The following is a 12,500-nucleotide window of genomic DNA, read 5'->3' on the forward strand; positions in this document are numbered from 1 at the left end:
AAATAAAAGTGCGCTTAGAATTCAAAATAACGATAAACCGAACTGAATATTTATAATTAGTAAAACCTAGTAATAAATAAAATGTTATTTATATATGTATATAATATATAAGCTTTGTATATAATAGTGTTTATATAGATATGCAGATCTAAATATATAAGTGTAAAATCTTAATAATTACCAGCAGTTCCCATGAAAAGGAATGACGTCAAAAGAAACAATAATTAAGCAATCATCTCACTATTCATGCTTCAACTTCCCAATGAATGTGAGCACCAGTGCAAAAGCTTCATTAGCTCAGCTGCGTATTCACACATCCGTTCACGCACTTCCTCTCTGACGCCACTCTGCTGCAATGACTCTCATGCTTCGAGATTATACGCGTAATTTTCATTCAGCATTTCTCCCGTCTCCCAAGTTGGGTACTTTATAAGGGTCCGATCTCCTCCTTCCTCCAACGCTTCCGCAACAAACTCTTTCTTTCCGTTAAGCTTCAGTCACCTAATATTCCCTTGGCGTGGCCAAACCATCTCAAAATACTTTGATCCCACCCTTTTTTTAAAAGATGTGATGAAATTTTGGACAATATATATTTTTTATATGTAATTTCCTTACACTCTCAGTTCTCAATGCATATCTGCTGCGGAGACAAGTCTCCCTCTCCCTTTATTTTCCTTACGATTCATTACAAAAAGAATAAGGTAATATTTAGGGGACTTTGCTAGCTCTGATGTGATCTTAAAGAGTGCCTGAATAACTAACTCCAAGGAAGCTGTTAGAGGAGAACGAGCACATGAAAGGAGGACGCGTGCAAACAAGTTTCAGCATAATCGCAGAATTAATGTACGCAAAATGATGTGGAAAACGGGATTTTGGGACAAACTGAATGATCGGTGAAGGTAAAATGGATATACGAGGCGAAAAGAGAGAGCGAGAGAGAGAGCAATACATTTCCCATTATGGGGGAAATGGTCATGATAAAGAACGTAGGCAAAGCAAAAATTCAAGCCAACTTTTCCCGTGTAGGAGGAGAGAGAAGCACCCTTTATGAGATGCTGAGCATGAAAGCAACCAATAAAAAATGAGATCTTTGTTCATGAAGTTATTCCCGTTGCATGACTCCCGAACATAAGCTGTAAAATGAAGACCCAACTTAGCTCGTAGCCGCAAGAAAATGGACCTCAAAATCGTTACCTGCATTACAACGGATTGCACATTGTCTCGTCGCCTTATCTTTTGTTATCTTTTCGGTTTTGGGAGAAAAGAAATTTGCCATTCAAGTGGGCCTCGTTGGGGCAACACAGTTATTGTCCGTCACGGCGTGAAAAGGTTCATTTTTACGAGATTATCCTTTTTTTTTTTTTTTACTTACCTGTGCCAGGTGAATATGGAAACAAAGCGTTACCATTTTCAAGGAGGCTGCTTAAGCTTCTTTGCAAAACTATCTACTTTTTCATAATAAACGTTATCGAAAAACTTAGCTCAAGTTCAGTGTTAAAATCCATATAATTAACGGCAGATGCAGTTTAAAGAAAACTATGCTTCACTAAGATTTCTGATTTCGTCTTACGCAGATGGAATCATTCCGAAAGCAAAACCCTGGGAAGGATCACTAAGCAGACAGCTTGAAAGGCTCTGTGAAAGGTTTCTGGAAGAGAACTGCTATTTCCATAATTTTTACAAGTGCTCTGACGGCTGCCTTTCGAATTATTACCATTATTTGGGTGATAATAAGGATGATGATGGTAATTATTATTATTATTATTATTGAAAAAGCCGTCCGTTCATAATCTAGTGTTTTTAAGCAGTTTGCATTTACATCGTATCTATAATATATCAAGTTCATTATATTGCTCTCTTTTTTCCAATGATTTTGTTGTAGTAAAACTTGGAGCTTATTACCAATAGACTCTCTGTGTTATGCACCGAAAAAGATATACGGAAATACATTGCATTTTACCCTCGCCAAATAAGTTGAAAGTGACCTCTCTGCTATTACCCTGAAAAGAGAAACACGTTCCCCTTGAGAAAGTCAGTCATGAGACGAAGAGAGGTGGAGGTAACGAGCGCCTAATTGAAAGAAATTAGTTTCTTTTCGCAGCTTTTATGCAGCGCTCCACGGTAAGAAACCGGAATGAGAAAGCTACGAGGATCCTCGCTCCTGTAAAGGCGTCGTCGTTGACTGTAAAATGAGAAAGCCTTTCCCGTTTCACTCAGACTCACTTCGCATAAACAACGCTAAAAGGGAACCAGTTAAAACTGTCGTGTTTCCCAGGAGTGGCTTTTACTGAAACAATATTGTAATCTGCCTTTGAATGTTCCCAGAATTAAAGTAATTGTGCCAACAGTAATGCTAATGAATAGGTTCAGACCCGCGACATCAATGCAAGAAAAGTCTCAGCAGTAAGGAAGACTAACCTATTTCTGTCATCTGAAATTAATAATAATAATAATAATAATAATAATAATAATAATAATAATAATAATAATAATAATAATAATACCTGATGATTTAGGCTGTTGAGACCAAGGTTTCAGAGTTCTTCTCCCTCTGGTGTCGTTTCTATCATAAAGCCTGACCAGCTTCTTCAGGATGACCCTTTCTTTCTTTCTTTCAGTAGTCATCCTCCGGCAGGCAAGGAAGGACTGGGCCGATTTCTTGGCGGGGTGTATCCTGAGAAGCACATAATCTTTGAGTCTTCCAGACACTCTAGTTCACCTTTGATTTCTGAGTTCTCCTTCGTCTCCTCGCCATGATCCTGCTACGACGAGGGATGACAACACTATCTCCTTCAGGAGGAGTCTGGTGTCTCGGCAAGTGAAAGAGAGACCAAAGGATACGACAGAAATCAAAGGTCTTTAAAGGTAATACTTTTTAATGACTTGAATACTTAATAATGATTTTGAAGATGATAAGCATAATGATAAAGTAGTAGAGGGAGTATTTACAGATTCCAGTAAATAAGGTACAGCTTAATATCTTAGGGTATAAAAGCTATTGTTTTTCCCCCCTGCGTTTTGGATCTTTGCTTAACTTTACTCATTTACCAAAAAATACAAAAGCGCTGTATTTAAGTCATTTCAAAATTAAAACTCGATTGACCCCAAAGAACAAAAACGAAAGCATTACTACATTCATACTTTAACTACTGAAGCAATATATACCACATATCCGTGTGACATATATAAGCGAAGTCATTTTGAAGAACTCCGGACAACACACAATAGATCAGCTGAATCGAAGTATTGACGAATGTTGAAAACATAGGGGACTAGAGGGGTTTCGCCATCCGAACATTATAACACTCTTGGATTCATAATTTAATTTCCCAGACATTCGTAAAGGATTCGGGAAAGACTGGCTTGGGTCATTAAGTCCTCCCCTCCTCTCTATCTCTCTCTTAATCATTAAGCTAGTCTAATTCCTTACACACTGTTCCCATTGACTTAAGTCTACGCCTTCATTTCACCTCTCGGATCTACTTGACTATGAAATACGATTCATGCATGAATGTTATATTTAATCAGAACTTATGCGATTATTCTAGAAAATCTGTTTATTCATAAAGATAAGAACGCACATTTGGAGGCGAATGATATCGTATGAAAATGCTTGAATATCAGTATGATTTTACTTTTAAAGTTAGATGGAAGAGTATGAGAAGAAGTTTCGAAGTTAAAGTTTAATGTCTCATTTTCTTGAAAGATCTTTGCTTCACTTACACATTTAATGGAGAAAGAAGCAAGAAGTTTAACATCTATTTCAGATATTCTTTTGGCAAGGAAATTGCATACTTTAGTATGTAAATTATTTTGCCAATGGAATAACCTATTTTTTTTTTACGCCCAAACATCGATCAGCGTAATTAACTCTTGAACCTTCAACTTACACTGAAGAAACGCGAGTCTGTTGTAACCTGATTCGTCTAGCGGACCCCAAATCACGTCCCCATTTGGAACACTCGGTTACACCGCATTGAGAAGACACGTTCCCCAGTTTGGGTTCATTCCAAATTAACTTGAGATTTGATTTGTAGATGTAAGCACTCACTGGCCCAAATATTCATGCGTGTAACATAACATTTATAAATTAATGTTTTCAGTAAGACAAGAATATTTCTAAAAGATCGAGGTTATCCAGAAGTCTCTAGCGAATACTAGTCTCTCAAAAGCAAATGGCATATGTTGAAATGATAACAAGAAACTTTGGAACAACCTTCCTGTGCTGCTGAGTTGAGAAAGGTTTACCAATGTTGAATAATTTCGGCTGTAAGTTTATTTTCGTACAAAATGATATCCTTAGGAGGAAAGTTTGTGCATATACATAGCAGCTAGCACTGCAAATGAAAAGTTTACCCATGAAATATACATTATGCTTTGAAAACGTGAAGAGATCTGGGAACCATGTTAGGGGAATACTACAGTAATGAAATGAAAATGAGAAGGCTAGTGGAAGGTGCCTAACTGAACAGCATCACAGCCATCGTTGGAAATAAATGGTTTTCTGACTGGCTGTTGAAAATAAAAAGAATATCATTAAAGATGCAGTTTACAGCAGCTGTATCCAGGAGTACAATAACAATAGATCCTTTAATGGACCTACATCTGTGAATCCTATACTAAAGGATTATCTGCTGGATCAAGGTTAATTCGGTAGCAGCTCTAGGATAAGGGGGAGGAGAGTATTGAGTTGTATACAAGAAGCAGGTGCCCTCAGAAAACAGTTCAGCATGATCTTTGAGAATGGAATGATCGTATCCCAAAGGTAGGGATTTGTAATGCAGTAATGGTATAGAATAAAAAAAAAAAAGTTTCATTTTTCAAATCAAGAACACAGTGTTAACTTAGGTCTATTCCACCTCCATTATCATAATCATCATAATCAACATAATGTTATTATACTTTTTTAATAAAAATCAATTGATTCAGCATTCATGGAACTCAAAGTGTTTCGCTTTAAAACAGATTCCCTCGTGGATTACAACATGCTTCGTTCCTTAAAATTATCAGAAGGTCAAAAAGGTCTTCCGTCTGCAATAGAGCTGTTTGCCGAATACAAACAAATTATGCAGCAACAACTTAAAATAAGAATTCAAACATAATTCACGTATATAATACGAGTGGGACCAACAGCCGACCGGAATATAAAAGACTTATTCATAGCGTGTATTCAGGTCGGCCGTCGTCGCCACTCGTATTAAATACATGAATTATGTTTGAATTCTTATTTTAACTTGTTTTGCATATCTGTATATATACGCACATAGATCTATATTATATATACTGTATATATATATATATGTGTGTGTGTGTGTGTGTGTATTTGTGTATTGTCTCTGTATATACATTATATACATTTTTGCCGTTAAAGTACAAGTACAAGATGACTGATTTTCTTTAACATGTATAAAAGTCGAATTTTCAAGATGTGGTGGACACACTTACGGTGTAACATCTAGCTAATTAGCTATGGAATTAGTGACTTTCACCCTCTTGATTCTTCATTGTGGTCACTGATAAATGATGAGCATGAGAAATATATTTTTGTTCCTTCTCCTCTCGGGAATATTCCCTACTCAGGTTCTTTGTAAGATTCTGCAGTCTGGAAATCATCAGGAGTTCCTTTGCAGAGGCTTCAGTTGCCTAAGGAAATGGAATTCTTTTTCTCCCTGCAAAATCCCAGGAAAGGAATGTTTTCTTGTCTGGGAGAGGACATTTTTTTTCTATGATTTGTACTTGTATGTTAACGCACATTTTGTGCGTATGTATGTGTATGTACATATTTTCGTCTGCGTCATTTCACGTAATGCATTAAAAAAATAAATATAAAGATGTTGAATAAATTAATGCAGTGGCATCAGCATCTAAAATACTGCAAGAAAAACTGTATCCAAAATTTACAGAATAGGAAAGAGAACCCCTGGCGGAGGGATAACTGAGGCATTTCGGTTCTTCAGCAAAAAGAATAAAAACAAATGCGGTCTACAGAGGGAGAAGAGCGCATCAACTAAAATGGTATAGGCAATGGCAGCAGAAATTTTGTAACTAGTGATCCAAATCAAAGCGACCATTTTCTTGGAAAGAGGAAGACCGTGACTTTTGTCCAAGAAAAATGAGTAACGGGATTCAGCTGAAACTTGTACAGAAGACCGAAATTCCTTCAGCATTAAACATCGAAAGCTCTGACTTATGTGGATCTGCTATCAATTGTCTCTTTCGCCGTGTTAGAATTGCTAACAACCTCACGAATATTTATAGTTTTACGAGTGTGTACCATTACAATCCGTAGCTGTCTTAGATACTAAGGGTCCCTAGTGAATCGTGGATTTAACGGCCATCAGTAGTCTTTTGCTAGTCTGTTACTTCATTTAATAGTGCTCTCCAATTCAGAGGCCATATTCAGAGAGAAATTCCTCCCCAAAACAAACCCCACTGTTGCCGTTGCGTAGAGTAGACATTCGTCTGAAAAATGGTAGTTGTTTTATTTTGTAAACGCTGGCAGCGAATAACTGTAACAGGAAACTCATCAAGCGACACAAAACTTATAATAAGAAAATACAAGAAAAAGTGACATAACAACAACGGTCCACCAAAACTTCCCTGTTATGTCAGGATGACATGTACAGTTTATCGAAACTCCACAAGCATCAACAATCAGATGTTTGCCTGAACTACTGTGAAAGAGATGAAATCTGCCGTGAAAAGGAAGAACGCATTAACTCCAAAACCCTTGTTTTGAGAAAACTGAAGTTAGGATTTGAGTGCTCATAACTTCTTTCTGCTTATATCTGCGCCATAATGGCTACATTTGTCTCTGCTCTTTCCATAGATACCAAATTTGCGAAAAACGCATTTTTGGAGTTAATGCCTTGTCTTTTTACAGTAGAAATATATTTCGCATTCCTACTACAGACAAGATACTGATGCAAGGGAGATGGAGATGACTTTGAAATTGCCTTCGCACAACCCCGTGGTCACCAGAAGAGTTGGAAAACTCAGATATAACTGGATGAGAACTATGACAAGGGAGGCTGGAGATGATTGGAGATTTGTGACGCAAAAGGCGGAATTTCACAGGGGCTATTTCCGTCTCGTGGCGTCTGAGGTAATGATAATAAAATGCTCATAGACAGTCATTAGACATTTGTCCAAATTCAATGTACTGATATCGAGGCTGGACAATATGCTCTTCAGCAACTTCAAAGAGAACTGTACGGGTGCAGGCTGACCTGTATTTGTTATAATCCGCATGCATATTACCATGAGGCTCAGGTATAAATTAATTAATTCCAGCATATCCGAATATTTTTTATCCGATACAAAAACGACGTCATGTTCTGTTTTTGGAATGAACCACTATTATTCCTGTTTTATCTCTTTTTATGCATGTCAAGGACAGGCGAACCCTTACCAAATATGGATTAATCTAACAACGCAAATCACAATTCTAATGTTTTCTAATGATTACGTTTTAACTGTTCCTTTTTATTATTAAACAGAGATTATTAATGGATGCAACCCAGTTGTATGAGAGACACTGCAAGGGGTGAACGGGGAGCCAGTCTTTTTTTTTCTTTTACATATTTCGTTATTTATTCATTAAGGAAAAGTTAATAACTGACATAAAACATATTGGGGCAGAGGGGTCTTACTATCCAAGGGATGCGAGTGCATGGCAGATAGAAGTAAACAGCGCAGTCTTTTATGGGTCGTCAACGAATTGCTCATGAGAGGCTGATGCGGAGGCTTTGTGCTCTGTGTATATGCTTGACCTACCAGTGAAAAGATGAACGTGGTAAATGATGTTGATTTTGTTTTATTGCTTATTGTTCTTTTACACATATATAAATACAAATCATATATATATATACATATATATATATATATATGTATATATATATGTATACACATACACACACACACACACACACACACACACACACACACATATATATATATATATATATATATATATATATATATATATATATATATATATATATATTTTCCCTTTCCCGTATCATTGTTTCCTCATCTGGAATTCGAATCTGGACCCAGTTGCTTGTGAGGCAACCATACCTGCTTAAACGTCAATAGAGAGAGAGAGAGAGAGAGAGAGAGAGAGAGAGAGAGAGAGAGAGAGAGAGAGAGAGAGAGAATCTTACCAAGTAAAAATATTAATCATATATTCGTCCTTATCGTTCATATTTATTCTTCATAGAAAAAGAGCGACTTTACTTTTACCGTTTCTCATTTTGAAAAGTTCCATATCGTCTTCTTATTACGTTTCAGCATTTATTTAAAAAAAAAGAGCAAAGAAAGAAAGAAAGACAGAAAAAGTGACCTGAAGGCGCTCCGGAAATGAACGACATTCTCTCTCTCTCTCTCTCTCTCTCTCTCTACCTTCTCTCTTCATCTCTCTCCTTCTCTCTTCCTGGGCAAATGTAAGTCCTGCGTCCTAACCAATGTTATATTAGTATAAAAGACAAATGCTTCATGAATAGTTAAAGCATTCCTTTCATTTGCAAATTGTTGAATTACTAAAAATTCATTGCCGTAAAAAGAATACGTGTTAATTATGTCAGGCTCTTCAAAAACTTCGGGATAACTAATTTTTATGATACCCATTACAGATTATTATTGTAAATCTATGAAACTAAAGTATCTATTTCCATTTTGAAAAAATAAAACGCTTATTGTATGTGTACAGGAGATGATTCTCAGAGGAAGCATATTTTTTAAAAAATTGGTTTTCTTTGAAGAATGAAAAATACAGCAAAACTTACTCATGATTTTGTATGATAATAGTCTTCGCTTATTTTCATAATTTTTTTGCTGTAAAGTTCCCATGTCAAGACAAACAACAATATCAGCATTTACCTTAATCTCTGACATGTGATTAACCCAAGCGAAAAACATTTTAAATTCTATTAAACGTCAAAGCGATAACATTAGAATTCCTTTTGCAAATCGAGTTCAATTAATCCTATTCATAGAGTAGAACACATTGGCCTTACTAAATCCCATTATTGACCAAGAGTTAACGAGCTATGATCGATTCAATAATCATCTTATATCAAAGACGGTCAAAGACACAATTTTACTGATGAAAAATTGAAATGCTATTTATACTCTATCAACAGAACGTTATAAATATGTTAAAATTGCTATAATGATTAGTTCAGTCTCCTGATTAATGATTAAAACATTAGCTTTCCAATTAATGAAAAATATACGTCTAATCAATGAGCCTTTATTGCAACTGAAATGGATACACGACATTCATGATTGTTTCCTCTGACAGAACCTTTTTAGAAAGAATGACAATGTCCGAGTTGGAACGCAGCCTTAAACTTTGTTGGAGTAACTGAAACACCAGCGAAGCCCATAGAATTCCTGCTTCATTACGTCCCTGTTGGTTGGGGATTTGGGTGGTCCACACCAGGCCTCCCCACTCACTTTTAAACAAGGAATCCGTAAAGATGATCTGTCACGCCAGCTTCGAACTCGCATCAGGAACAATTTAATCGACACTACCCTATGCCGTCCAAAACTGGTAAGAACATATGTCATCTAAACGCATCCTCACTATGGCCACATATTGTTAGACGTTTATGCTTTTAGCTAAAATATGGAGAGATCTGTTGGCCACATTCAAAAAAGAACTATGCAAATACAGCTGGCCCACATTTTTAGACTTATGCACACATGAGCTCCCTGGCAAGAGGCCAAAGTGACAATAGTAGACTTGAAAAAATCCTCGACATCTCGTCCGACACCTCCTCTAACATTCATAGCATGCTTCAGTAATCTCACTCCTCTGTATTTTTCGCAATGTATATCATGGACGTAATACTCTTCTCACATTTTTTATCCTATTTGCTTCATTGTGTTTACATTTTTTTCGTTAAATACTAATGAAAAGAATGAATGTATATGGATGCCTTTTTTTATTATATGGCCGCGTTCCTACGGCTTATAATCCTAGGCAGCATGTGAGTTTAGACTTTTACAGTCTAAACTGTCTGGACATTCTTTCACAAAGACTGTCAGTCTCTCCACGTACCGAAGTCAGTCATGAATATTAGAAACCTCTTGAATAGTAAAAGCCCTTATTTTAGAGATAAAATGTGTTTTGATCCTCGGATATATAAATATTCAACGAACATTCCAAAGACTAGAACATTTTGTATTCTGTATCCTGTAAATCTGCTTCTAAAATTCTCTGCTTTTGTGTCGTGAAAATTCTATTCTATTTGGGCTTCGGGAACTTTTATTCGTTGTCTGATTTATTTAGGCGTGGGTATAAATAAATGTAATGCTTCCACATCCATTCTACTTATGTCTACATTACATAACAGCGCGCGCACACAAGTGTGTATATATATATATATATATAGTGTATATATATATATATATATATATATATATATATATATATATATATATATATATATATATATATATATATATATATATATATAAAGTGCAGATGTATCACAGGGAAAATAAAGCACTGGGTATGAATCGTGACTGGTTTCGTATGTTTGAGATATCTTCCAGAGAACTGGTAGAAATTTACTGTATATGAGTTAGTCAACTATCTTCTCCCTTCAGGCTAAGGAAATCTGATAGAACTGAAGCTAACCATCTTATTCTTCAGTCACTGATTTACAAGTCGTCTCACAATGTCAACGAGGTAGAACAACGATGAGATTATTTGATTTTGCGCATTGGTTATTGGTCCCTGTGTGGCCATCTGAAGTTGGGTTTACACTGAGGCCGACCGTTTTAGCAACTTGCTGCCTATATTGCACCAATAAAAGTACCCTTTGTCGGTCTGCCTCATGTGCATGGCTCAGGCTAAAGTACACTAACCCCTGACTACGCTTTGATTGTCCGGTTTGAGTTGGGGAATTTCAGCGTGTTGCTCGTTTTAGTCGAAGCGCTTGAGTTTCACCGTCGTCTTGTCAGTCCTCGAAATTGCATAAAATTTGCCCTAGATTAGTTGTAGTCTGTCGTAAATCGGTTAGGGAGTGGTCGGCAGTGATTAGTCCTATGATACAGTTTGTTTAGCTCAGTCGGGATGAATTGCGCATATCTAAAATGACACGAAAAAACAAGATGAAAATTTGTTCACAAATAACAGAGACTTGTCACAAAAAAGCATGACTTAATCAAATACAAATTACTTATTCATAATGGGGTTCATACACGTCGATACAATAAAATCCATACAAAATATGTCAATTCACAAGCAAGCACGTGTCAAAGCCACCAAAACTACCACGACAATTTGCTTGGTGTCAGTCGTGTCAGGCCGCAATAGTTTGCATGCCGAGTGCCTTTGACTTGATGTTACATTCGCTCGCTATAGCCGAGGCTCAGTGTAAGAAGCTTGGCTCCAAGGCTCAGCCATTACAGAATGTTCTCAAAAGTACTTATGCGCATAATACGGCCACTTTCTGAACGAAGCATAGCACAGTATAAGACAGTTTCAAAAGACGCTTATGAAAGCTATTATAATATTTCAAACCAACAGGTTGCGTTGGCAGAGCATGGTGAAATGTTTTAAACACAATTTTTTCGAGGATAATCCAAGCTGAATTTGTTCAAAATATGTTTTTAGCATTCAGAGAGAAAAACAACGACGTTAAAAATATTCTGTAAAATTAAATGCGATTACCACTATTTAACAATTTTGTTTTCGCGTAAATAAATCCTATTACAATCCAGGATTTAAGATACAACAATAAATTTCACAATGCTTATCAGTTAACAATAACAAATGACGTTATTTGGACTTTATAGTCATAACGCTTTTGTTATTTATCATCAGAACACTTGATTTTACGATTTGCAGCGATCCTTCGAATACAGGCGATTCAGAAGCAAGATTTAATGATCTGTCATTCAGTTACCAGCCTTTAGTAAAGTCATTATTAACCCTACAAAGAGTAGGTAAGATATTTTCGATAGAATATCTGCCAATATGAAGAGCTGCAGTAAAACATCTGACGATAATAAGAACAACTTGAAACATATATGATGATGTCTGTTTAGTTGTCTTTAAATACCTGTTCAATTCTCGCTGATTAGTAATTCAGAACTTTCAGTAGCCTCGTTTTCCAGGCCTTGACAGATGCCGGAAACTTTTGCTTCATAATCATTGCTTTGGAATAATTGGAGATTCCTAAATTACTGATTATCACATTCCTAAATTACTAATTATTACATAATCTATTTTTAGCCCTATCATCATCAGCAATAAGCCAATTATGATATTTGTTTATTGTTGAATGAAAAGTAGACCGTTCAGAATATATTTTAACGAAAAAAACGTTGAGAATAAATGTTAATCCCATACACGAAGAGTAGGAATTTACTGAACGATAAGAATAAAATATTGTACACATATCGAAAATAGATTAATTCCGAAGGTGAATGTTCGCTTACGGATGTAATTTCCGTCTTGTCTTAATTCTAGCCAATCTTCTCGT

At 36.1% G+C, this 12,500-nt stretch overlaps 1 long non-coding RNA gene across 2 annotated transcripts in view; it reads right to left on the reverse strand.

The window, feature by feature from the left end:
• Positions 1–12,500, reverse strand: part of LOC136844196 (uncharacterized) — a 430,674-nt gene that overhangs the window by 28,435 nt on the left and 389,739 nt on the right. For both annotated transcript variants that reach the window (XR_010854756.1, XR_010854757.1), the window contains exon 3: positions 2,505–2,674. This is a non-coding gene — a long non-coding RNA (uncharacterized lncRNA). The remainder of the gene's footprint in view (positions 1–2,504; positions 2,675–12,500) is intronic.

This window comes from Macrobrachium rosenbergii, chromosome 12 (genome assembly GCF_040412425.1).
Source record: "Macrobrachium rosenbergii isolate ZJJX-2024 chromosome 12, ASM4041242v1, whole genome shotgun sequence".
Classification (NCBI taxonomy): Eukaryota; Metazoa; Arthropoda; class Malacostraca; order Decapoda; family Palaemonidae; genus Macrobrachium; species Macrobrachium rosenbergii.